Source organism: Leopardus geoffroyi, chromosome C1 (genome assembly GCF_018350155.1).
Source record: "Leopardus geoffroyi isolate Oge1 chromosome C1, O.geoffroyi_Oge1_pat1.0, whole genome shotgun sequence".
Lineage (NCBI taxonomy): Eukaryota > Metazoa > Chordata > Mammalia > Carnivora > Felidae > Leopardus > Leopardus geoffroyi.
This window is the reverse complement of record NC_059328.1, coordinates 168,543,614-168,570,633: the sequence shown is the minus strand read 5'-3', so window position 1 is coordinate 168,570,633 and position 27,020 is coordinate 168,543,614. Positions and strand designations below refer to the sequence as shown.

At 37.5% G+C, this 27,020-nt stretch overlaps 1 long non-coding RNA gene across 1 annotated transcript in view; it reads right to left on the bottom strand.

Moving 5' to 3' along the window:
- The window catches only part of LOC123599159, a 440,038-nt gene extending 413,304 nt beyond the window's left edge, over positions 1 to 26,734 (bottom strand). Inside the window, exon 1 of the long non-coding RNA XR_006713012.1 lies at positions 26,667 to 26,734. This is a non-coding gene — a long non-coding RNA (uncharacterized LOC123599159). The remainder of the gene's footprint in view (positions 1 to 26,666) is intronic.
- Positions 26,735 to 27,020: the final 286 nt, after the last annotated feature.

The window sequence follows — 27,020 nt, the reverse complement described above, 5'->3', positions numbered from 1 at the left end:
GGTAAGGTCTCTTCCTCCCAGCAATTAGCATTAGCGTATTTACCCAGAGGGCCAATCTACAAGATTAGACTGGATCATCTGCCTTCTTTTCTTTCCTGAGGGGACCTCCCTCTTGTGAAGGGGAAGAATGGATCCCATCATCCTGGCCAGCTGCTTTAACATCTTCTTCCCAGGAAGTGCAAGAGATTGTGTCTTATGTAGTATTTTTGTAAGCAAATGTAAGATGATTTTAGGAAAGCGGGGTTGGGGTGGGGGGGGGGAAGAATTTTAAAAGACTTAAGGTAAACATGTGCTTATAAAATCCCTGAGTCCACAATTTGAAGGAAATAAGAATGATATTTGGAGGAAGGGTAAAATAAATGGTAACTTGATTGAGAATACTTCGGTGGTAGCCTGGGGAGAAACAATGGCTAATGTGTTTAAAGTGCAAAGAATTTGGAATGTTCTCATATGATTGGTAGCAACAATGATTCCCAGCCTGGCACTATGCCATTAGGGGTGAACTAGATCACCTCCCCTCGCAACTAATATATGCTTAAACATATAAACCACGTGTGATATCATAGTAAAATGAGGCTTCCTGCTTCTTGAAGCTGAACAAGATAACAGCTGCTCTATCCCTAAGTGAGTATCAAGACATCATTGTGACCTAGAACCCGTTAGAGGATGTGGCTATTGTGACCCCAATAGCAAAGTCTCTGAGGAGTGGACAACTAAAAACTCAAGGGCTAGGGGGGAAGCTGCAGCCTGAGGGGAGAACAGCACATGCGTCATGGAAAGTTGCAGGGCAACTCTCCTGACGGAAGTTTCTGAGGAAACTTGAATTGTGTTCTCTGGAAAGGGTCAGTTTTGAAATCCGCCAGGCTCACAGAGCACCAAGTGTCCAAGGAAAAAACAAATCACATAACTTTCCCACCCTCCTATTTCTTTCTGTCTCTCCTTCTACCTCCACATCTCTTCCATTTAGAAACTGGAAGGAAAACTATCAACACTGTCTAACATTGAGGGAAGAAGGAGAAAAGATCAGTTTTCCCTTATTTGAGTTCTGCATGCTGTCAGTCTCAAAAGTTTGAATATTATCTGGGACCAGACATTTTTAATTACTTGAGATTTTGGGGTGTGTATGTGATTTCTGTTACCTAAGAGTAATCAGAAAAATTTTTATCCAGTCATCCAGATAGGAACAATACCCAATGAAAGATTTAGAGAGACTGTGAGAGACTAAATAAAATTGCTTTTGCAATTATACTTTGTTAAAACTTACTCTTCAATGTATCAGTCAGTTTACTAACTTTAATCTTAATATCCCTATAGAAAACATAGTTAACATAAAGTTACCTAATTGGGAAAAAAAATTAAGGAAATCAAACTGACTCCTAAAGGAAAAGCATATGATTTAAACTATTGTTTCTATTCATTAAAATAATGATCAACCATTGGCATGTAATCAAACAGTGCATATTTGTTATTTTACAAAATGAGGAAATATATACAGCCAAAAGAAAAAGAAAGAAAAATAACTGTATTCTACCTTCCAGATGATAACTACTATTAACACTTTGGATTATATCTTTGGAAGTGTTTCATAGATGGATCCTCTGTGATTTTTTTTTCCCCACTGACAAAGTATCCAATTTCCATTTCAATAAATATATAATTTCTTGATTTTAAGGGTGCTATTATAGCCCACTGTTATTAACCACTTTTTCCCCTCACTTTTCCTCTCATTTTCCCCTACTTTTCCCCCCACTCATTTTTAGGACTAACTCCTAGGAATAGAACTGGAAGTTCACCATATAAACTTTATTTATGCAAAATTATAATATATATATTATATATAATATTATATTATATATAATATTATATATAATATAATAAATATATTATATTTGCCTGATGAGGCTCAAGGGGAAAGGACACAGATTCACCTCGTGTCATGGTGTGGCAAGATTCTAGTAGTGCATGTGAGATGGGAAGACATTAGGGAAGCCATCTCTGAGAGACACAATCTGCAGCACTCACTTAATGCGAGATCTCAGCCTTGTGTGCACTAGCTCCCAAGATTATTTCTGGAAGATTGCAGCATGTTTCCCATGTATGTTTAAAAATAAGATTTGTATTTACTATCCGATATATGCAGTTTTATTCTCCTTCTCTTGCTTCCAACCCTTGTTTCTCAGCAAGGCTATATATATCATATATAATATAATATATATATTATATAAATATTATATCATAAATTATATTATAAATATATATTATATAATATTATAAATATTATACTAATTTCCACTTCATCCTTAGCAATGTATCAAAGTAATTTTAATCTTCACCTATCTGAGAGTTGAAAAATGGTACTTTCTAACTGTATTCGCTTCCTAGGGCTGCCATAGCAAAGTACCACAAACAGAGGGCTTAAAAAAAAATTTAGCATCTCACAGTTCTAGAGGCTAGAAGTCTACATGCCAGCAGGATTATGCTCCCTCTGAAATGTGTCAGAGAGAATCTTTCCTTACCCCTTCCTGGCTTCTACTGGCAGGCAGCAGTCTTTATTGTTCCTTGGCTTAAAGTCACTCCCATCTCTGCCCCTGTTGTTACATAGTATTCCCCTGTGTCTGTGTTCAAACCTCTCTCTTGTTACGAGGACACCAGTCGCATTGATTAGGGCCCACTCTAATAACCTCCCCTTAACTTTTGCATCTGCAAAAACCCTTTTTCTAAATAGGGTCACATTCACAGGTACTAGAAGTTAGCACTTCAACATATTTTTCTAGGAGACACAATTAAACCTATTGTATTGCTCTTATCTAGATTTCTGTGATTACTAGTGAAGAATTTTCTATATTTTATTTAAAACTTTTTCATGTTTGGGGCACCTGGGTGGCTCAGTCAGTTAAACATCCCACTGCGGCTCACGTCATGATCTCAAGGGTTCATGAGTTTGAGCCCTGCATCCAGCTCTGTGCTGACAGCTCAGAGCCTGGAGCCTGCTTCAGATTCTGTGTCTCCCTCTCTCTCTTCTACTCCCCCTGCTCTGTCTCTGTGCTGTCTCTGTCTTTCTCAAAAATAAAATAAAACATTAAAAAAAATTTAAACTTTTTCATGCTTAATCCTTTGTCCATTGTTCTAGTAGATATACAGGTGTCAAAAATTTACTGGTAATGTCTTAATACATAAGACATGTTCGTTCTTTTATAGCATGTATGTTGCACATGTTTTCTAATGTCATATGCCCTTCCATTTTCCTTACTCTTTTTTTTTAAATTACAGATAAGTTTAAAATGCTTATTTAATCAAATTTATCAACATTTTCCTCAGTGGGTTCTGACATTAGGGATTAAAAAAGAATCCATCCCAAAGTATTACACTGATAGTTGAGTATATTTTCTTCTAGTACATTTTTGATTTCATTTCATTAAGTATTTCACTTTTAGTCTATCTGGAATTTATTCATGGAAAGATGTTTATATATATAAAGTTAGAACTTCAGAAAATATATAATATTATAAGAAAGGATAATTATGTTAAAGTCTAATCAGCCAAACATTACTACAGAAACAAGCCTGTGGTCTGACCAAATCAGATTTATTGACCCAGAGTGAGAGACAGCACCCAGAGAAACCATGAAATGCTACCCTCCACAACAGGAAGGAGAAAAACGTCTTTTGTGAGCTTTGTATCCCCACAGAAGTATGCTCAAGGCAAAATAAGGGGCTCAGGGATCACTTCTGTATTGGTTAGTGTTTCTGAGCTGGGATTGAAAAAGCTGAGTTAACAGGTTTGGGTGCTGTCAACCAGACAAAGATGGCTTAGCAATTGTGTATCCCCAGTAAGAGATGGGTGTATCAAAATGGTCTGGGGGCATCATTAGTAAACAACAACAAAAACAAACAAACAAACAAACAAACAAAAACAAAAAAACCTAGTTACTCAAAGAGGGCATCATTTTGGTATTTATAGTTGCTCTATCGCCTTAAAAGAAACAGTGGTTCCTATCAACTTTGGAGCAGATTTATCAGTATCCTACTCATATCCTGATGAGTGGCAGGGCCGGTTTTTCCTTTTCTTATCAAGCTGATTTTTCACTATCCCAGTCCCAGAAAAGTTTTTAGTTTTTCAGTGTATTTGTTATATATTTAATATACATATTTATATATCACACGTATTTATTTTATAATCCACTGGGAAATGAATCATTAATCACATTTTCACATATACTTGCCTATTTCTATTCATTTTTTTTTATTCCAACAAACTTTCTGATGATAGTGGCTCCAGAATTATGTTGTTTTGATTATGGCTTGTATTGATTCTTATTTTAATGATATTCTAATCTTGAGTTATAATACTAACACTGTACTATAAGAGTATAGTATAATACTAATATTGCAAAACAGGCTTAGTTAAGATTAACTTCAACTATGAGTAGAGGAACCCCAAATAACTGGTTTTCCACTATGTCAGACAGCAGGCTTCTTGTTTTTATTACTCAATTGTGGATAGCCTTAACTTGATGGTCCTGGATAGGAGCAACCATGCTTCTAGCTGCAGGATGGGGAAAGGAAGAAAGATTGAGGAAGGGATGAAGATGAAGAAGTGAAGAGCACATATACACAGTTTCTTAAGGAAGACTTGGGAAGCTGCTACAACACATCGCTGCTTCAATTTCATTGGCCAGAGAGGTCACAACCCACTTGCATGGGAGGCAAATATAGTCTTTATTCTGGGCTACTAGGAGATGAGCCAAAACGTCCATTACCATGAAAGAAGGGGACAGTAGACATGAGAGCAACTGGCAGTTCCTACTGTAATGTGCCCAGTGTGTCTTCAATTCTTTTATTTATTCCTTTTGCTGATATCAAAGTTATTCTTTCTTATAGAATTATGTATCAATAATCATTCTCTAAGTTTTATTACAGAAAGTAACTGACCCTAGAATTCCCTCTACACCCACGGTCTTGCTCCATACAGGCAACAAGCATCTTTGAATATTTCATTTTTAAACCATTTTTCAAAACAATAGGTTTATACTTCCTTTTTAAAAATGTTTACTATGGATGATAAGAATTTAGCCTTTTTACCACTTCTCTCCCTCATCCACATTTTACCCATCCATCCAGAATACAATTGGTTTAGATTCTTAGACCAGCATTCCGTTTTTAATGTAATTATGGTGAAATGTTAAAAGCTGAGCCTTGTAGTATAAAATTACTTCATTATTTTATACCGTTATACCTTCTCCCAATTAATAGTGGTTGCTTTTTTGTTTTGTTTTGTTTGCTTGGTTTTCCAATCCATCTCTATATGGTCTACCTCAGCCATTCTCTCAACATCATCTTAGACTTCTATATAAATCTCAGCTGAAATCTGTACTGGTTTATTGCTAGTATACATCTCTTACCCTGTACTTCCCTTCACTGTCCCCATGATGATTCCATCTGCTTCTCTCCTGTGTACAACCCTCTGATTCCTGGTTCCAGGTTCCTCATTCTTGGTTCAATCCCACTTTTTGATGCAGTAACTGTTCAATAGTTCACTGAGATTGTTGACTGGAGAGGGAAGTTTTTTAGAATTTTCCCTTTTAAAAATATGATACAAACTTATTCTTTATTTCATGTTTAAAAATATATGTTGAAAATCTTGATATCTAAAGCAAACACACGATTTCTAGACTTGTTATATGCTATGAACTCCTTATAAATGTCTTAATTTGATGCAAACATCTTGGGGAATCAAAGCTTTTGTCTTCTCTAAAATCCTGAAATACAATTTTAAAATACCTTGACCTGAATCTACTTTTTAAAACTTTGTATATAAACACTTCCAGTCTTTTTGGTGTGATGGAATCAGGCCTCTATTTTGGCACTTTTATGTCTAAGGTAGAGAGGGTCCCATCTCTCTGAAGAGGTATCTCTTAGGTTCAGGAAAGTGCTTTGTTGCATTTATGTGACACTATTGGTCAAAAAAAAAAAAAACAAAAAAACAAAAAAAACAAAAAAAAAAAACAAGAAAACAAACAATAACAACAAAACCAAAAAGCAAAAAACAAAACAAAACAAAACAAAAAAACTAAGATAAAAGCCTATCATTGACAGTCTTTCTATTTGGGTTAGCCATGAGTTTGATCTTTTCCTGCCACAACACCTGAGAGAGTCCTGGTATGGGTCCTTGCAAGGACAAGGAGCTACACTGGAAAGCCCTTGTCCCTCCCATGGGGAGTGCCTTTCCATGTACTAAGATTGCAGAGATTGCCATTTCTTACACCTCATAAGAGCACATGCTTTATCTGAAAGAAGAGCTAGAATTCAGCTGGTTCCACCTATAGTCTACCCAGCAATATTTAAAGTTTTTGATACATTAGTATTTTTCATTTGCTTTAGCAACTTGCTTCAACTAACTTTGTTTAATACCCCCACCACCACCCTTTGACAGTTGCAGTGATTTACTGGAGGAAATTTTTAGAAACTTTCTCTTCTTGGAGCCCCATTTATCTCTTCAATATTCCTTCACATTCTAAGGACAAAATGATAACATTTGAGCACTAAATTAGAGTTTAATCATTTCGATTTGAAATTTTGGAGAGATAACATGGAACTATTTTAGGAACTAACAGAATGATGACAGTTTCTTTCCTATTTCACCAAAATTAGTTATTAGGATCCAGGGTTTAGGACAAAAATTTGTCAAGTACCAGATATTCTGGAGAGAGCAAAATTAGGAAGGATGAAAGTCACTTCAAATTTTATTAGAAGACAGTCAAAGTGGCGATGCTACTTCATCTGTCATCCAAGAGCTTCCTAACCCATCTATATATGCTGAAAACTACATAGGAAGGAGAGAGATTTGAGAGGTAGGGAATAACCCAAGTCCTGAGACAATGGCTATATTCAGGGGAAAGGTCTACAGAAAGTCAAAAGGGAGGGAATCCCTCTATAAAGCAATCTAATTACAGAGGTTGGGAATGCCAGTAGAGCAAGAAATCTGGGATTTCATTCCCTAACAGAATACTTCTGGCAACAGCAAATTTGCTGATCTTATTTGAGCTAAAAAGAAAGTATAGGACAGAGAAGAGCTCAACCATGGAGCAGCCTGCACTTCCATCACTTGGCATGTCAAGTTTGTGGCTCAAGTAGATACAACAAAAGTTAGCCAGACTTGTGCACATCCTAGGATCCCCATCCAAAGTGACTGCCTGCTGGAAGAATAACTTCAGTAACAAGCAGCTATGGGGACCCTGCTAGGGTATATATTAAAAAGGGGCAGTGGAAAAATCTTATCAGCAATAAGGATGCCCCCATAACACACCTGAAGAACTCAACTGTGCCTTCCATGAAAGTGATAGCATTTGTGTGTCTTCCAGCAAGAGAACATTAATGGTCAGTCAGGGTTCTCCAGAGGAACAGCAATAACCAAGAAAACACCACAACACCAACTAAGAAAGAAACACCTGTGCCTTTCCATCTTTCTTATTCCCTCCTTCCAGGCTCCAGCCCCCCAAAAGATGTTAATCCAGAAGTAAGAGTGAGAAGACGAATGAAAAAGTAGACTGTGCTTCCCCACAACTTCAAGATAAAGCCCAGGAAATTTACAGATGGCACTAGAAGGTTTGGGAGTCTGACTAAAGTTTGGCCAAGCAAAGAATCTTTGTCATCTTCAAGGTTTTGTTTTTTTGTATTTTGGTTTTTTTCTGTGTGTTTTGTTTTGTTGCTTGTTGCATCATAGATGTAAAAAAAAAAAAAGCTATTATTACATACTGTTTCTATCATTCCTCCCAGTTGTGAATGCTCCAGGGCAGAGGTCCTCCAGGAGTCATAAAGGGCAGTTTAGATAAAGGGGTGAGTAAAGGTTTTGTCGTTATTACAGAAAAGTGGCAGATCACCCTTAATATCTGATATGACTTACATTTAAAGCGGTGACCCTTGATCTTGAAGGTATATGACATGTTATAATAATTTTGCTAAGGCATCCCCTAGGTGGGGAGTGAACCTACTTCATTTTTGGTATTCTTATGTTAATGTAATTAAAAAAAAATCCAATGTATCTAAACAAACAAAAAAATAACCAGTTCATCCATTTCTCCACCCTTTTACCCTGTGGCTATGGCAACCACCAATCTGTTCTCTGTATCTATGAGCTTAGATGTATGTATGTATGCAGATAGATAGATAGATAGATAGATAGATAGATAGATAGATTCCACATATAAGGCAGAACATACAGTATTTATCTTTGTCTGACTTATTTCACTTAGTATAATGCTTCCAAGTTTTACCCATGTTGTCAAAAATTGCAAGATTTTATTTTTTATGGCTCAATAGTATTCTACTATATACATATAGGCCATAATTTCTTTATTCATTCACTCATTGATGGATACTTATTTTCTACCTGTAAACTTCCTTGTAAAATGCATTTTAGCAGGAACCTCTCCTAATACATACATCCTCAATTTCTGATCACACTTGATATCTGATTGTAGTCCTCATCCTCTACATTCCCACAACTGATGTCCTATCCCTTTGGCCTACTGTCATCAAGAATCCTATTAGGTTGGTTAAACCAAAATTCCTCCTCCTGATCTCTGATGTTCCCTTGCAGGAAGTTTTCATCCACTAAGCTCCCACCCTGTTTCTTATCTATAAATTCCCACTTTCCCTTGCTATGTTGAGTCCAATCACTCTCTTTCACTGCAAAATTCCATTGTAGTGGACCCTAGTTCTATTCCAACCATCATGAATAAAAGTTGCCTCCTGTGTTTTAACAAATGTCCTTGAATATTTTTTTAAGATAGATAAGTACTCATTTCTATTACCACACAATATTTCTAACTTATGCTTCGGTTACTACATGAAAATTTTCAGTGAATTAACAAAACCATGTTAAATAAAAACATTGAATCAATTGTTCAATAGAAATCAAGTGAAATCTGTAAGTAAAATTTCTAACAACAAAGAAACAAAGATAAACAATTTCTCCTCAAGGTATAATATATCCAGAGACGACCAGTACTAGGGCAGTCAAGTTAGACCTAGCATAATCACATGAATAAACAGCTCATGACTATAGATGGCCTTGGTTCCAGCCAATAGTCTGTGTTCCCTTGGTCAGGTGTTCCTTCTGCTTTAGCTCCCAAACACCAAGACCCACTTTGAGAAATGCCATTTAGTTTCAATATGTTCTCTCAGGTTATGTGTACAGGAGGAAAAGATCATAGAGTCCAACCTCCTTCCCTTGGTCATGACAGATCACTTGGCCTCTGCATGAGCATTTTGCAAATTATCCATCTGTGGTTGAAAAGCTTTTGTTACCAGAATGTTTTTCCTTATATTGAGCTGATATCAGATGCCCTCCTAACTTCTTTCTCTTGGCTCTAGTTCTGCCTTTTGGAGGAACACAGACTAGGTCAAATGCCTTTTCTGTGTGTTAACAATGCAAATGGACTGTAATTTTCCTAAATCAGCTCTTCAGGATAAACATCTCAGGTTTTTAGAACCATCTCATTATCCAGATCTCTGGGACTCCCTTTCTCACTCCTTTGTCAACATTACACTTCAAAGTGTGTCACCTGGAATAGTACATAAAGCCACCTGACTAACTCAGTGCTTCTGATTTCTTCCTTTGGTCTGGTCACTGTTCTTCTAGAAATAAGGCCTAAAATTTCATCATCTTTTATACTACAACAATTTAAAACAAAACACTAGATTAGTGGCTTTCAAACCAGCCTGCATATTAAAATCATCTGGAGGAGGTTTTAAAAAATACTGATGCTCATGTCCTGACCAAATAAACCCAACTCTCTGGGGAAAGGCCCAGGTACAGGATTGTTTAAGTGCCTCAGTGACTCTGATGTGTAACCAAATGAGTTTAGCTCTTAAATGCAGTTTGTCTCAACCTATCTGTAAATGAATTTTTTATTTGAATGTAAATACCAGACTTTTGCTTTGTTCCTATGCAATTATGCTGATAATAGGAGTCCTGGAATTTTCAAATGTAATTTTATAAAGTCAATTTTCTTTTTTATTTTTAAGTTTATTTATTCATTTTGAGAGAGAGTGAATGAGAGCAGGGAAGGGGCAGAGAGAAAGAGGGAGGGAGAGAGAGAGAATCCCATGCAGGCTCTGCACAGTCAGTGCAGAGTTGATGCGGGGCTCAAACTCACAAACCGTGAGATTATGACCCAAGCTAAAACCAAGAGTCGCAGATGCTTAACCTACTGAGCCACCCTATAAAGTCAATTTTCAACGAAGTTAGAACATTAAAATTATTATTGAAATCCATAAAATGTTTAGAAAGGATTTTGAAAAGTACAGAGATTATTTTAATTTAATATTTCTTACACTGTTAGGTTTATGCATAGAATACTTTGGTTAGCACGTACTGTAAATAAAGGCATCTTAAGAGCATACTGTGAATACACTTGGATGATCACTGATAGCAAATTACATAGCACAGTAAGCACGGGACACAAGAATGGTTTTCTAAATTCATGGTCTTTCCAAATAAAATAAGCATTAATTAAAAAAAGAGAGAAAGAAATCCAGGTATTCCTGGGATGAAGGGAAAGAAAATCAAATTGGATATGAGGTAGAGGTTTTAAATGGAGCTCAACTAAAAATAACTTTTTAATAATTGAAAATGATCAAAGAGTTATAGGATCTGCCTGAGATAGCCTTAGGGGACAATAAAGGAAAAGTCTGCATAGCCCAGTTGGGACAGCAACTGGAGGAAAAGATGAATCAGGCATGGCTATGTTCTTACCCTATTAGATTCAGCCAATTAATAGCAACAAATTTAGAAGAAAACAAATACAAAATGAGATAACTTTGTAAGAGAAAAGTGTACAAATAAATTTGGTTTATACTTGGAATTATGGGAGGTGAGGATAACAGATATTGACGAATTTCAAGAATGTAAAGTTGCTGATGAACAATTTTATGTTTCATGATCTTTAGAAATCAATTTTTGCTGAGCATCAAGTGAGGAAAAATAAAAAGCTACTCTCACCTGGGTTCTATGAGAAATTAAAAATCAGAATCTCTACTATTTGGCAATCACAGCTAAGTAAAGCAGATATATATATGCAATTGTTTATAATACAAGATATAACATGAAAAGGGCCATAAGCAAGAAATAAATGCAGTGATAGAATTCAAAGTAGTGACTATTTTTAGCCAAAGAATCAAGGAGGGCTTTTTGAAAGAGACAGCATTTGAGCTGGACTTAAAAATGGACGTTGAAATTTATCAAATGCTTTTTTTAAATTTCTTTTAATGTCTATTTTTGAGAGAGAGAGCGAGCAAGCATAAGTGGGGGAGGGACAGAGAGAGGGGGAGACACAGAATCTGATGCAGGCTCCGAGCTGTCAGCACAGAGCCCAATGCAGGCCTCGAACTCACAAATGAGGAGATCATGACCTGAGCTGAAGTCTGATGCTTAACTGACTGAGCTACACAGGCACCCCTATCAAATGCTTTTAATATTCTGAGGTTTTATTCTTTTAATCAAATTACATATTAACTTTTTTTTGTAGTAAGTCATATATTCCTGTAAGAAAAAAATGCATTTAAAAATAATATTATGTTGGATTCAACTTATATTTTGGACTTTTGCACACTTATTCATGTATATTCCAGACGACTGGTAGGTGTTTTTCTTTCTGTGTAACTCTTTATAAAATTTTATCATCAGGTTAACATAAAATGAATCATGTAGCATTCCATCCTTTTCCATATACTAGCAGAATTTACCATGGTGATCTTCAGTCCCTTGGACAATATGAAAGGATTCCCCAGTAAAACTCATCTGTTTTGGATTTTTTTTTTTCCTCTTAGGTAACTGACAATTCTGATGGCATTTTCTGTTTTCTCCATGGCAATGAACACACCAACAGCTCTGTTGACATTTTTTACTTCTTCCAAAGTTCATTGTAGTGGTATTTCCTAGAAATTGTCTATCTCACTGAAATGTTAGAATTAATTTGCATTGAGCTTGAGTTTTCTTTCCCCTTATTGTCTTAAGTCTAAAGACTTCTTTTCCATTACATGTCATTGTTTTTTCTGTAATTTTGTTTATACATACTTTTAGTTGGGTCTTCTAAAAATTTCTTGGTTTACTTATTTTTACCAGGAGGGCTGATCCCCAAGAGGACTAAAGTTGAGAGGCACAGAGGTAGGTGGAAAAGGAAAAGGAAGGTAAGAGTTTCATCAAAGGTTTCATTTTTTTGATAGCAGTGAACAGAGGGAAAAAAAAAAGCAAAATGGGTCTTCCGTAAGATAAGAAATATTGTTTGTCACGTTACTATAATAAGGCTTTTTGAAGTACTATTTTATTAACCCCCTTAAATGACTATTGTATCTTTTCTTTTTAATTACTTTTCAAAATTTTTTAACGTTTATTTATTTATGAGAGACAGAGCTCGAGTGGGGGGAGGGTCAGAGAGAGAAGGAGACACAGAACCTGAAGCAGGCTCCAGGCTCTGAGCTGTCACACAGAGCCCTACGTGGGGCTTGAACCCATGAACCGTGAGATCATGACCCGAGCCGAAGATGGATGCTCAACTGACCGGGCCACTCAGGCACCCTGAGTATTGTATCTTAATGGGCAAACACATTTATCAAACTGAAGGTCTTCAGATATAGGTGGTATGGGCTAAGGCTTATACTCATCAGGAGAAAAATACACTGAAAACGGAGAAATGTGTGTGCTAACCAGGAAACAGGGCTGGGAAAACTGTTTTTAAGCATTTTGTTTATCTTACTCTTCCTCGTCCTTTGTCAACTGAGGATGATACCCACCTCACCTTTATCATCCAAGGGTATTTTGTTAATAAATAAGGAAATACACAAAGTATTTTGAATCTTTATAAATGGATGGTTAAGAGAAAACTGCAATGTTCTATTTTAAAACATATTTAAAGATAGAGGTTTCCTGGCCAATATTAGTAAATTCGCATTTCTACCAGAATATTTATCATGCGCCTTAATTTCAGTGTCTTAGATCGAATTGACCGAAATTATGGTTATTAAGCAACTGGAACCTCAGTTTGAAACCCCTCAAGGCAGCCTTGTAACTCCTCACTTAGGTAGAGGCACTTGGCAATGTTAAACATCAGACTGTCTCCATATTGAAATAAGGAAAGCCATTCGTGAGGAAGCCTCCATTATTTATTTTGTTGGCCCTCTCCTCTTCTATCAGCAAGCACGAGTACAATGAGATCCCGGAACAAATGAGCTTATTAAGATCATGGTTAGACATATCGTTTTTCAAATCACACTCTACAAGACAGATATGCTGGCAAAGCTGTAATAAATGTCAAGGCTCAAGGCATCCACCATTCTTTTCAGCAGCCCGATGGCTTGGCTAGAAAAGCTTTTCATAAATTTTAGTGCACACCTGTCAAGTGGCAGGTGTGATAGTCTGCTATCGTGTAGCCTGAGCTGTGCTTGCTGGGCTGGCAGCACAGCCACCATGTGCAGTGCAATCATGTGCTTTTCTCTGTTTGTGACCGAGGAAATCTATGTGATCACACTGAGAATCGGTGCGTCTTGGCAGATCTGCCGGTAGCACTCATCATGCAGAGATTATTTTAGATTGGCTGCCATGAGGTGTTATTTCCCATTTGTTAACACAATGGGGTTTCATGACTATGACAGCTGAAATACATTCATTTGTATATGGGTGTTGTCCTTGTTGCGGAAATAAAAGCCCATTCCATCTTTCCTGGATTCCCTTAACCTTTTACAGCCGATGCTCTACCTGAACAACCTCAGTGCTAATCACGTCACCTTCTCATGAGAGGAAAGAGAAGGGGAGAAAACACACTTTGGTTTCAGTAAGCTGGATTTGTGAGTCAGAAATAAACTTTTTGGTTCAAAGTACAGGAAATAAAATTATATTTCCCATACATGCATACAAATATGATTAGAAAATTTCTGAAGGGAAACTCAAACTGTTTCCAGTGATACCACTGAAAAGAAAGGAGGATTTGGAGGTTGGGGAGTCAGGGTCTCCCATTGTGTTCTCTGTATATTATGGTAATTCTTGAATTGCTATCATAATATTTTCATATATCCCTTGTGCAATAAAAGAAGGAAACTTTAAGACAGGGAAACCTAAATATTAATATCAAGGTGAGAATTGATATTAATCCTAATATCTGATACTGATATTAATTGTACTATCTGATATTAATTCCAAAAATCCTACTTGGATGAACAGTGCCATATAGAGTGCTGTCATATTTTCTGTCACTAAATCCTCACATTCAGTGGGATGACTGAACCAGATATTGGCATTCTCACTTACATAGGTAAAATCTGAAAATTAATGAAGTTTAGTGACCTGCTTAAGTTTCAGACTAGGTTTTCTGATGTTTACTTGCAGCTTCCATTGCTTTCAAGTCCCTATCCCCCACTAGCTCATTATTTTCTACTCTGAAAGCAACAATAAATTCTAATACATTTGCTATAATACATACCATCGTTTTCCATTTCTTAATATTTCTGACATATATAATATATACGTATAGATATAGATATATGGTATATTCAATTTACCAATAGAGTTGCAGTTTTACATTAATAAAACACATTATTTAGGGGCACCAGGGTGGCTCAGTCAGGTAAGCATCCGACTTCAGCGTAGGTCATGATCTCATGGTTCATGAGCTTGAGCCTTTTGTCAGGCTCTGTGCTGACAGCTCGGAGCCTGGGCCCTGCTTTGGATTATGCGTCTCCCTCTTTCTCTACCCCTTGCCCACTCACACTCTTTCTCTCTCTCAAAAATAAACATTAAAAAAATTTTTTAAAGAAAAAAATAATACACATTATTTAGAATTTTTCAGACATAAAGAGAAATTTAGATTCTGAAATATAAACAGAAATTTCAGTACTAAGCTTTCCACCGAAGAAAAATTAACCACAATTTCGTTTAGCATACCAAATTCTATTTTGCAAAATCATGGTAAATGCAAAGCCTCTGGTTTGTCAACACATGGATGTCTGCCATAAATACCATTTAAAAAATAATTGGTAAGTGGTCTCAGTTGGAAGAACATGGGACTCTTGATCTCAGGGTTGTGAGTTTGAGACCCGGGTTGGGTGTAGATACTAAAAAAATAAAAATAAAATAAAAAGTAACTGATAAGTGGTAATATTAGTTTCTACTGATGGCACAGTCGAGTCTACCAGAATTAATAACAATTTACAAGTTCAGCACAGGCACATCTTTAAAAATCTTCAATCTACTAACCAATAATTACTTAGGGTGATAATTTAGTAGGAGGATTTTAGGAAACTGCTTACCTGCCCACCCCTCCTTTATTCCCACATCCTTGACTTTTCATGGTAATATAATACCCTATAATCATTTTTCTTTCTTTTTAAAAATTTTTTAGTGTTTATTTTTGAAAAAGAGAGTGAGACAGAGCATGAGTGGGGAGGCAGGGAGCAGAGAGAGAGGGAGACACAAAATCTGAAGCAGGATCCAGGCTCCTAGTTGTCAGCACAGAGCCTGACATGGGGCTTGAACTCCGGAACCATGAGATCATGACCAGAGTCAAAATCGTATGCTTAACTGACTAAGCCACCCAGGTGCCGCAATCATTTTTCTTTCTTCTTTTGTAAATGGTTCAGAGAAGACAATATTGAAAAAAGCTCTTACCTCATCTTTATTTTTTTATCCACGTGCAGAAAGCCTGCATTCATATGCTAAAGATCCCTCGTGACCTAGAAACTTTACCTGAAATTTTTGACACTCACTCTAGTGACTACCAAATCTGTTCCTGGCACTCTCAGGAATTAGAATTGGGGTGGAAATGGGGGAGAAATGCTGGAGGGCACTAAAAATCTTCAAACAACATCAAAAGGTGTCAGCAATGACAACTAATCACAACTACCACCCAGCAGGGTCTTCTGTGCCTTACAAAAGCACCACACTGCCCCTTAGCCCTGTCACTGTTTGACTCTGTTCCCTTTGAGTTTCCCTCACAAGGCAAAGTGCCAGCAAAACTGGACTTCCTTTTGGGGCAACTAACCATGCTTCTGAACTGGGAACACCGGCTCTCACTCTCTGTCATTTCATAGGGTAAGCTCAGTTCAACATTCACTCTGGCAGACATTCACTGCAGCCATCTTCAATTGAAGAAAAAAACATGCTTTGCTTTGTAATATTGGAAACACACCTGCGAAGGAGAGGGGGCAAGTGACTGGCACCAAACACAGGATGAGAACCCCCACCCCTTTCCTCTCCCAAATGAGGCTATGGCTGTGACTGGCACAGGGACTCTGGAGAGCGGTCAAGCATTTCCCGTGAATGCCTGTTGAACTAGAACATCCCTGCCGCCCCCCCACCCCACCCCCCACCCCCAGAGATGGTTTCGATTTCTGCATCCCGTACCTGTTCTTCAAGTCCTTGAATCTGCACTAGTAGTGACCCCACCAGGGACTTCCTGACTTGCTGGGTGGAAGAGCTAGAAGAGTGTTCTGTTTCAAGGAGGTTGGAGGCAAGACAGGCTCATCACATTTGACAAACAATTGCCATTTTGGTACTTGTCTTCATTTGAAACATTGATCTCTGCCTTCCAAGAACTAAGATTCATTTATTAAATGTAAAGATAGATTTCTAAGAGCTTTACATTAATTAAACAGTAATTAAGGTCACCAAAGGAAAAGATCTCACTGTTACCCAGATTTTATAAGTGAAAAAATATCAAGATACAGAGAAACAGGGATTGGAGAACAGCTGTATCTTAAGTGTCATATCTCTCTCAAGTCTGTGGCCTTAATTGACAGTGATACTATTTCATTTACTGATTTCTCTGTCAATTGGTTCTTCCTCTGCCTGTATTTCCATTTAGACCACAGCACTTGAAATTTCTAGGTTCTCTGGGCATCTCATACAGCCTCATGTATTGAAAAATAAACTATTTTAATTAAACTGTTCATCTTGAAATTAAAACCTTTGAGATTTATTGTATTCAAAAATCTTTAAAAATGAGTGAAAGCTGGCCTTTGTATACTGTACAGTATTTTAACTTAGAATGCTGAGGTGTTGTACTCCCAAAGCCAAACACTTCATTGAAAAGTGATGCATTTTATGAACCATCTTTTACCTCAGAATCCCAAGAAAATGGGAGAAGGCACATCTGACCTTGAAATCCCTGCTGACCTTCTTAGCCCCTTGTAAGAAATACTCTAGCACTCTGTGCACACGTGCCTTTTCTTTCAGTGTCTCTTGAAATTGTCGCTTGAGGGATTGAGAAGGAATGTGAATAAGACAGAAAGGACACTTGTGCTAATTCTATCCAGGCACTAACATTCTAATCTTAGATGAAATAAAGCATCATATATATGTTGATTTTAGAAAGGGTTTGATGAAAGCTCTGGCACTTAAATCAATCTACAGCTTGTTTCCAGCACGAAAAGAATGTTCTAACTAGTGTCTTCCTCTACTGCATTTTGGGCTGATTTCCTTTTCCCTTTCCACCCCTGGGGCTAGAAGCCCAGCGCTGCTCTAGGGACTGCAAGTACAGAAATAGTGCCTGTGGCATAGTCCCTGCTCTGTGGGATTTCAAATGGTGTCACAGCAAGTTCAGCACCCTGTGACACAGGGCTTCAAGCGGGCATCGTTACGCTCCTATCTCAGCTTGCCAACTTTCCAGGTTTGAATTTCAAGTTGCATTAATTGTTCCGTTGTCCTCTGGAGCTGTCATTCCCAATTGCCTTAGAAACGAATACCCACATCTTGCCTAAACTGGTGATCAAAAATTTTAAGTAAATGAACAATGCAACAGAGACTATCCATCTAAAGGAAATGTTCATTAGATTCTGACAGGGAAGCCATTAATACTCGAATAGTTTCAGGGATTGTAATCAGATGCCTGATTAATTCAAAGCCATGTTCCGCTGGCAGCCTATGCAATCCTGAACAAAATGGCCAGATCCCTAGGAGGTAAAAATTTAAAAGAGACATAGGACCTAGAAATAGCTTCTTTGCTGGAACACTCGAGAGTAAGTGATAAGTAGTTCAGCTGCTTCATTTCTCTGATGTTCTTGCAATAAAGGCTTGGCTGACTGCCTTTTAAATTTTTTTAGGGGTTTATTGCATTCAGCTTGACTTGAAACTGTAGTTTTTACTCAAGGAAGGTGTGGGGTGATTATTTTTCATTTGTAAAATATAACCGCTATTTTAGTTGGTGAATTGTAAACATGCTAATATTCCCCTAGCTGCATTGCTAGAGGTTTTTCCTCACCCATTAAGACATCTACTGGCTGCAGTTCTAATATCCTTCACTGAAGGTAAGCAACACTAAAATGTGAATATTACTTTACAGGCACCCCAAGGCCCTGGTTCACTTGCTGTTTGACTGGGCTGGCTTAGAGAAATAACATGAAAAGCGGAGATACATCATTCCTTTATAGGCAGCGAGGTGAGCAACCTACCGTTAAAAAAAGACAAGAAAAGAAAAGAGAAATAGCTACCATACACTGAGCCCAGGCACCTACCAAACACTAAGCGTTCAGTTTCATTACCAACACCGTCACTGACATGACAGAACTGTGCTAGGTTATGTATTTCCTAAAATTTTTTTTTTCACAAATATGTGAGATACGTACTATGGTTATGTGTTTTTACAGTTAAAGAAACCGAGTCTAAGAGAGACCAAATGACTTGTTCAAGTCCTCTCAGTCAGCTGTCCAATCAAGGTGGGAACGCTGGTCTGATTCCAAAGCTAAACAAACTCTAGCCTGGACCAAGCTGCTTTTAAGACGGAGAAGTTAACTCAGTGCAAACTAATAGTTTCTAGCATAGCATGGAAAGAAAGTCAGTTTGAAGTCACTTCTGAGTTAAATAACATGTTCAAACTTTACTTGCTCATTGTGGCAAGTCACGAAGTTAAGTGTCTAATTATAAAATTGTTTATTTTTTTACAATAATAACAGAATCACTTTTAGTATTATGTCTATAGTAGGTTTTTTTCTTAATATCTCATTGGCATCCTTTCAAGTTAGCATATACTTATCCAATATTTTATTTCTCATAACTGCATCCCACTTCATGGAACAGATAAGCCATCTGTATCTACACATTCCTCTATTAGAGGGAATCCAGGTTGTTTCCATATTTTGCTATGACAAACAATGCTATTATAAACAGCCTCCATATATGTATACACATACATATATACTGACAGACACACATATATGTATACTGTGTGTCTATATATGTATTATGGGTATGTAGACACATACACACGGGACTTTATTCTTCTCGATTCCAAAAGTAGAACGGCTAGCCAAATAAACTAATACAACTTTTTCTGAACTGTTTAGCTATTTTTCACACCTCCCAGCAATGTAGGAGGAGAGTGTACGCTTTTCCAGGTCTTCCTTAGACCCAACTCGTTGCTTTTTTTAGCTTTTGAAAACCTGATGGTGAAAAAACTGTTTTACATTTCCCAACTAGTTAAGATGCAAATATATTAAAGTACAGTTACACTTTATTCGCTACTAAATATTTACCACATTAGGTGTTGGTTTTTCTATTTGATTGTGTTTTTATTAGGTTGTATAAGCTTATGGTATAATAGTGTCAAGGGCTGTGAAAATCTCCAGTTTTACCCTATTTGCATGCTAACAGTTAGTTTACTGTAGCTTTGTGGATACTGGCAGAAGACACAAGATGCCTGGGCCAGAGCCAAAGGGCATTCTTTCTTATACCACATGAGGCATCATGAACATGAGCGTGTTTGTTCCCGTTCTCCTTGCCTCCAACTCCACAAAGGTGTCGATGGGTCCAGATGATGCTTGCACATGAGTTTACACCTTGTCTTGGTGTGTCCTTCTTCCTATGGCCATTGGTCTTATTTGCACTATTTTCATGTTAAAGTCAATATAATCACATGGAAATCATTTCCCTAATTTTGGTTACAATTATTGCTTTGCTTCTAGTCCAAATGAAAACAGTTATTATCTAACTGATGTTTTATGAAAATCCATGTCCTTTGTTTCTGTTGTGTTTTTACCCTAACAAATGAGGGGGAGAAAAAAACCTAGAAAGGGAAGCCCACAGGGACTTTTGCTCAATCAAAATAAAGACTTAAGGTACATAACTCCTTTCTGTCAATGTAATTGCTATAAATTCAGAAGATTAGCAATATTAGGACCCTATCTACAGGAAGACAGAGGTTAGGCAGATCCATGTTTTATGGGGCTTGAAGCTTCTGTAACTGTAGAGGGGAGTGTGACTGAAATGTAAGAATACAAAATTATAAACACAACATGACTTTGGCCTGCAAAAATTTATATGGCCCATACCAATGTGAGTCCCTACAATGTCAGCTAAGCTTCTTTAGCTTCACGATAAATCTTCTCTATCTGGTAAAGGATGTGAAAGACAAGGTTGAAGCTAATCATAATTTGAAATTTTTTTGCTTTTCTAGGCCATAGTGCTACCTTAGAAGCTCAGCTAAATATGTACCATTGGTCCCTCAAGGCAAACATTCCTTAACTTCTGCCCTTCCTGACCTTGGATTATGCTGAGTTGCAGTTCAGGACAAATGACGTTTTGTTGAGTTTAGCCACTGGGTACAAAAATTATCACATCAGATCCACCTCCTGTGCTGGGCAGGGCAGGGTGGGGGCGAGGGGGGATAGAGTAAATGCTATAGCAAGTGTTTGTAAGGGTGAAATCTATGCTAAGTGGATTTGAAAGGTAAAGGTGGCAACAAAAGAGCTCTAGAATATATACTAGATAAATAGCTCTAGAATAAGTACTAGAATATGAGGGATGATATTTAGGAATGTGCATGAAATGAATTGGGAGTTAAGTATTTTCAGACAGACTTACTTAACCCTGTTTCATCTTTCTGATTATTTATATGTGCCCTATTTCTTTTTAAAGTAACAGTAATTGGTAGAACTGCCTTCTTCCCTCTTTGATTTGCCCCAGTCACTTGGTTCATGTTTCAGTTAGCTTTAAAAAAATAAATCAATAATACTGAATGCCTAGAATTCACATGGTACTCTATAAACCATTAACACAAAGATTATTATGATGTTCCCTACCCTTCCAGTTTTCTTTTAGAAATAAAACCAGTACACAGGTATCTTCAAAGCTAGATAGTGCCTTGTGGCATAGAGACCAACAGATAATTATTTGAGTTTAAGGAAGAAAGATTTCTGAGAAGTAGTAGCATTTAAGATGCCTGAATAATGAGGTTGTCTACAATGTAGACACAGAGCGTTCTAGGCAGATGAAGGGGCAAAGCCTTAGGTATGGGAGGAGAGGAAGAAAATTTCAAGGAATGGGAAGTAGTCTAGTTTTAGTTGGATGATAGAGTAATATTAAAGAGATTAAGCAAGAAAGGTGATTGTATTTTATCACTGAGGTCTTTGCACTCCCATCAGTTGTGAACACTGATGTGATCATCAATGGGGAGGTGTTTTCTTTAGGGGAATAGATGAACAGTGAGGTAATTTTGGAAAGTTAACCTGAAAGGAGTAGGTAGAACAGAAAAAAAAACAAAAAAAAACAAAAAAAAAAACAAGGTAAAGTACTGGGAGGCCAGGTTACAGAACATACAATAGGTATGGAGGCAAAAAGGTCATTTGCAGATCTCCTTGCAGAGGTTAGATCTTGTGATGAAAATGGGAGGTGTGGGGAGAAAGAGGGTGACAGCTTTCCAGGAATCTCACAAGTTTGGGATCTTGCAGGACAATCTAAGCACATTTATCAGGCTGAATTTTTCATGTTCTTTTTTTCTTTAACATTTTAGGTAGAATGCTGCCCTAATGCTCTCTCTCTCTCTCCCCTTCTCCTGTACCTTCACCTATCAGGATTATCAGCCATTTTACTCAGCTTTGTTAGTGGAATAGTGGATTAATGCTCCCCTGCTAATTAATATCTTAGATATTTTGTGGTGTTTCAAAAGAAAAAGCAAGCTCAATTCTTCTTAAGGGGATGGGTCTTCCCTGAATTTAAGACAAGAAACTACATGTGATAAAAACATGCAAACATCAATACCAACTGTCTCCAGGTGTACAAAAAAAGTGCACCAAGACATAGCTCCCCAGGGAAGGGGGTGGAAAACACAGATCTGTGGAGAAAGGTGAGGTGGCTACTGTCAGATGGTGATGTTATGCAAAATCTCTATGACTGAGGACAGTCAACACACAGCAGAAGAATTACTACGTGGTTTGGAAAGCAGGAGTATATTTAAGGTCAGGACATGGGTAGGGGACATGGTATACCAAGGAGTTTCCTATCAACCATGAATGGCCTGTTCCTCTCTCTATTCACTTCCATCTTGTTCTCATCGTCACAGCCATACCCATAAGCAACTAACAGATTCAATAGGAAAGGCATTCTTATGCCATAAAATATTATACGACATCATCTCCTCCCCATGAAGTATTTATTTCCGTGTATTTTCATCCCCTCAGTTTTGTAAGGCAGAATCGTGCAATCTTGATTTTAACTATAAAATGTCACCAGATTCCTGATAGTCATGATTACAGACAGAATGTCAGTCAGAGGTTCACAGTAATTGATATCTGTGCCAGAAAAGTGGATCACATCTGACCTGAAAAGTAGATCTACTTGGCACCATTTGGCAAGGATTTAACACTTTGTCACTAAAGCTAGCAGATGTGTTCAAAATTTCACTGTGCCCCTTGCTACATATGATGGTGAAATCACCACTTTAGGTAGGAACTAAGATTCTAGAAGTGCTTCATACCTTACTGGTTTTGTGATATTCTGCAACGTTGTTTTGAGTATCTGGTGAAACAAATAAAAATATCCATAAACTGTAAAGCCCTATGTAAATGAAAGTTCTTAAATAATTATTACTGCAAATGCCATAATTTCCTGCGATACTCATATCCTGGTATTGGTGGAACTTTAGCGTGGGCCATTAGAAATGACTTTTCAGAAAATTCCTGAGGCACCCAGATTTTTCTCTATGACCCGGCTAGTATTTACCAGCAGCACAAGTACCACCCAGGGGTGAGCAAGCAGTGTTTACTTCCTAAGAAACTAAGTCAGAAAACTGTGAGAAAATACAACCAAAGAACACATCCAGGTTTTGTTGGACTAAATGCTTATAGTTTGGAGATCTCTTTTAGAAAAAGAATATAAAATCACAAGTACGTTATTTGGTACAAAGTACACATATACTTAGATTGAGGAAAGAAATCACAATAAATTACAAATTTTAAAAGGCTGACAACACAAACATACAAAGTTTCAGAAAAATGCAATAAATGCTTAACACATGATCTAAAGACTTTTTTCCAAAAACTTTTTTGCTGTATATATACTCTTATTACCTTTTTTATATAATAATCATTTTATACTATTTTCCATAGAGAAAGCATGACAATTTAGTCTTTCCTCTAGCATAGGTGATTGAGATGTTTTTTATTATTTATAATGGAAATGTATAAAACATCGTCCTTCATATTTAGATGTACTCTTTGCTGTTTTAGATTTGTGCTCTCATACTGGGGATTCCAATAAATTTTGTGATCTCTTTAAAATATCATATGCATAGTACATTTGTAATTGTATGTATTCATTATTGAAAATATTCCTGACAGAAGAGAACTTCTGTTTAGATTTGATGTCAATGAGAACTGAATCTTCTGCTTGCAATTTTACACATCTGCTGTTTGGAAAAATTTGCCACAGAGTGCTTCTGGCTCTGTACATCTGTGACTTTATTTATCCTAAGCTGCCTGCATATGTCCTATGACAGATGCTGTGGGGACCTGCTCATATTGTGATATGACCTGCACATTCCTGACATGACAGCAAGTGAGATGGCTCCATGAATAACTTCTAGAAGCAAGTCCTACATTGAGTCATGGATGTGCCTATATATCTCATGTACACATCTAAACTATACACAACACAAATACATGTCTACTCAAACTAAATGTATTCTTGACTCTACTTCTTTTCACCTACATTTCCAAAATTCTCATAGTTACAAAAACACTGTAATACAAGAGGGGATGGATTTAGGAGCATTTTTGTGGAAGGAGAGAGCAGTCTAAGGTGGGGGTGTCAAAATACCTTTCTTTGCAATATTATAAAATCATATGGCTATATTCCCACCGTGCTAAGGCCATCTTCAGTCCTAGGAAAGGTTCAAGCAAATAAGGACCCTAAAACTTAAGTTACTAAATTAGCCTCATGGTGAGTCTGCCTCTGAATCAATGATATGTGAAAACAAGTGACAAACACTGACTGCATTCACCTTTTCCATTTGTATCACAGAAGAATGTCAAGTCTAGATCAGTGGTACGTTACAGTTCTTCAAGCTTGATCAAGGATCAGGGTTGTAAGGTCAATTAGATACAACAAAAAAGTTTAACCAGGAAAACAGGATGACAAAGTTGAAATTCTAATTGAGACTTAAAGAGAATCAGAGGCAAGAAATGGGAATAAAAAGTTAATGATCACAGTTCAGGATCACTGGGAGTGAAAGCAAAGCAGGAACCATACCTAGAGATGCTTTCTTCATTGGACCCTCATTTTCTGTTAACACCTAGATATTATAAACTTATATAGCCAAAGATATTCAACGTAAGAACCTGCCCACTCTAGGAGTTTATATAAAAGGGAAGACATGCTAGTGTTAGTCTAAGTTGTTTAACCATGACATAAACATCTCATCACTGGTTTAGTTGACACTTCAGTGGATTTATCAGGAATTTCTTACATATAAGACTATCATTGCGGAACCGAGCTAAGGAGATGCTGTTTCACTAGTGCTTCAGTGGGAGCGCAGGTAATTGCACTGACTTATTTCTAAACATTTTCTTTAGTGCTATCAGTCTTACTGAGCTTAGGAATTTACAGTCACTCAGGAGGGAAAGAGTACAACAAATTTTTTATTTATTACCAGAAAATAAATAATTTTTCCCCTCCCCTCAAAGAAACACATCACATTTCCAGGGGAAAAAAAAAATATCGCTTCACTTCTTTTGGTTCTAGGTCAACTTTGGGGAAATCATACTAGTGAAGTTTACATTAAGAGATTCAATACTTACTATAGTTTAACTGCAGGGTGCCTGAATGGTTCAGTCGGTTGAGCGTCTGACTCTCGAATTCAGCTAAGGTCACGATCCCAGAGCTGTGGAACTGAGCCCCATGTTGGGCTCCTACGCTGAGCCTGGAGCCTGCTAAAGAATTTTTTTCTCTCTCTTCCCACCCCACCCCACCCCCGCTCATGTGCACATGTGCATGCCCTCTCTAAAAAAAAAAAAAAAGTAGTTTCACTGATACTCTCCTTCAAATCTCTCTTTCCTGGGAAAACTACAAAATTAACAGGTCTTGGGTAGAAGTCAGAAAGCAAATGGAACTGCACCTTCCAAAACAATGTTGTCCAAAGAGTGATTTTAGGCCCAGCTGCATTCGAATTCTCAAGGTACCTGTTCAAAATGCAGAATCACTGGCTCACAAAAACTTGAAGGAACCATAGTCTCTGTGTGTGGTCCCCATAAGTATGTGTGGCTAACAAGCACCCCAAAGGATGCTTACGACCATTGTACAAACTCCTGAAAGTGGTAGAAGCTGCCATAAAGGAGAGGGCTTGTTTAAGTCAGGGTCCTGAAGTACCATGAAGACAACTCAAAGAATGGCCTCAAGTCCTAGATCTAGAGTGCAGAGACTCTCCAAGCATGGATGTTCCTGCATTTGAACCCTCCCTTCCCTCAGCTATCCTTCCTGCAGATGAATGCCTTACACATCAGAACAACAATTCCATTTTGCTGCTTCCCTTTACTGCTCCCCTGCCTTTTCTTCTTTCCTTCTGTCTGATGCAACTTCATTTTGGGTGTTTCCATGGCCCTTCTGCTCATTCTAAACTCCCAGGTCTGAAAGAGATCTCAGATCCAACCAGTGCTTTAATTCCCTCTTCAATATTCCTGAAATGTTTCCCTAAGAATGTTTGAATAGATTGACTCTATTGAAATGGCTGCTTGTTTCATTTTTAGACACTGCCTATCATTACAACCATCTTCCTTATCACCAGTCAAAATATATCTCTCTAATTAGCGCTACTGGTCATAGTTCTGACTTCTGGAAATACACTTCGGGTAATTGCATTCCCTTTCCATATGACAGTTTTGGCTACTCTCCTATTGATGGGTATTCAGCTTTAAATATTTTGTAATGTATCCAGGATGAAGGTACTCTATGAATGTGAACTGGGAATTAACAGTCTCAATTGCCATTCCTATGATAATAGCTTCATAGCATAACCCTAATTAGATAAAAACTATGAGGTTCCCTGTGCCCCTCCCTAGATAAATAACCTAGGTCTAGAATAAACCAGCCAGAAGCCTGAGGAAACTTGTCTTTTTGTGTTGCAGTAGTCGTTCTCAAACCAGGGTAATTCTCTCAAACTGCCCACACCTTCATCCTGAGTACAGGAAACACTTGGCAACATCTAGAGACATTGCTTGTCACACTTGAGAGAGAGGTGCTATTGCCATTTAGTGAACAGATGCCAGGATACATCCTACAATGCCCAGAACATCCATCACCAAGGATTATCCAGACCAAAATGTCAAGTGTTGAGATTAAGAAATCTTTGTTAGAGAAATCTCAAAAAAGGCAACATAAAAAAACATATGCAATGATTACTTGTTACTCACTCTTTCTTGGGATTCCTTTCCAAATAGCTGAAATTTTCAGATTCCATGTCACTTTTCACCTGAAAAATTATTAATATTATTTTTATGAGTTAGGACTATCATTGACATTGTTCTCAGTCACTTAGACACTGTCTTAATAAAAAAGAGGTAAATGCTGGACTTTTTGTTTTTTGCTTCTCTATAGTCTCTAACTGTTCTGAAATAATCCATTCTCTTCTACGCCTGGGTGGCTCAGTCAGTTAAGCGTCTGACTTCAGCTCAGGTCATGATCTCACCACTCACTCGTGAGTTCCAGCCCTGCATTGGGCTCTGTGCTGACAGCTCAGAGCCTGGAGCCTGCTTCAGATTCTGTGT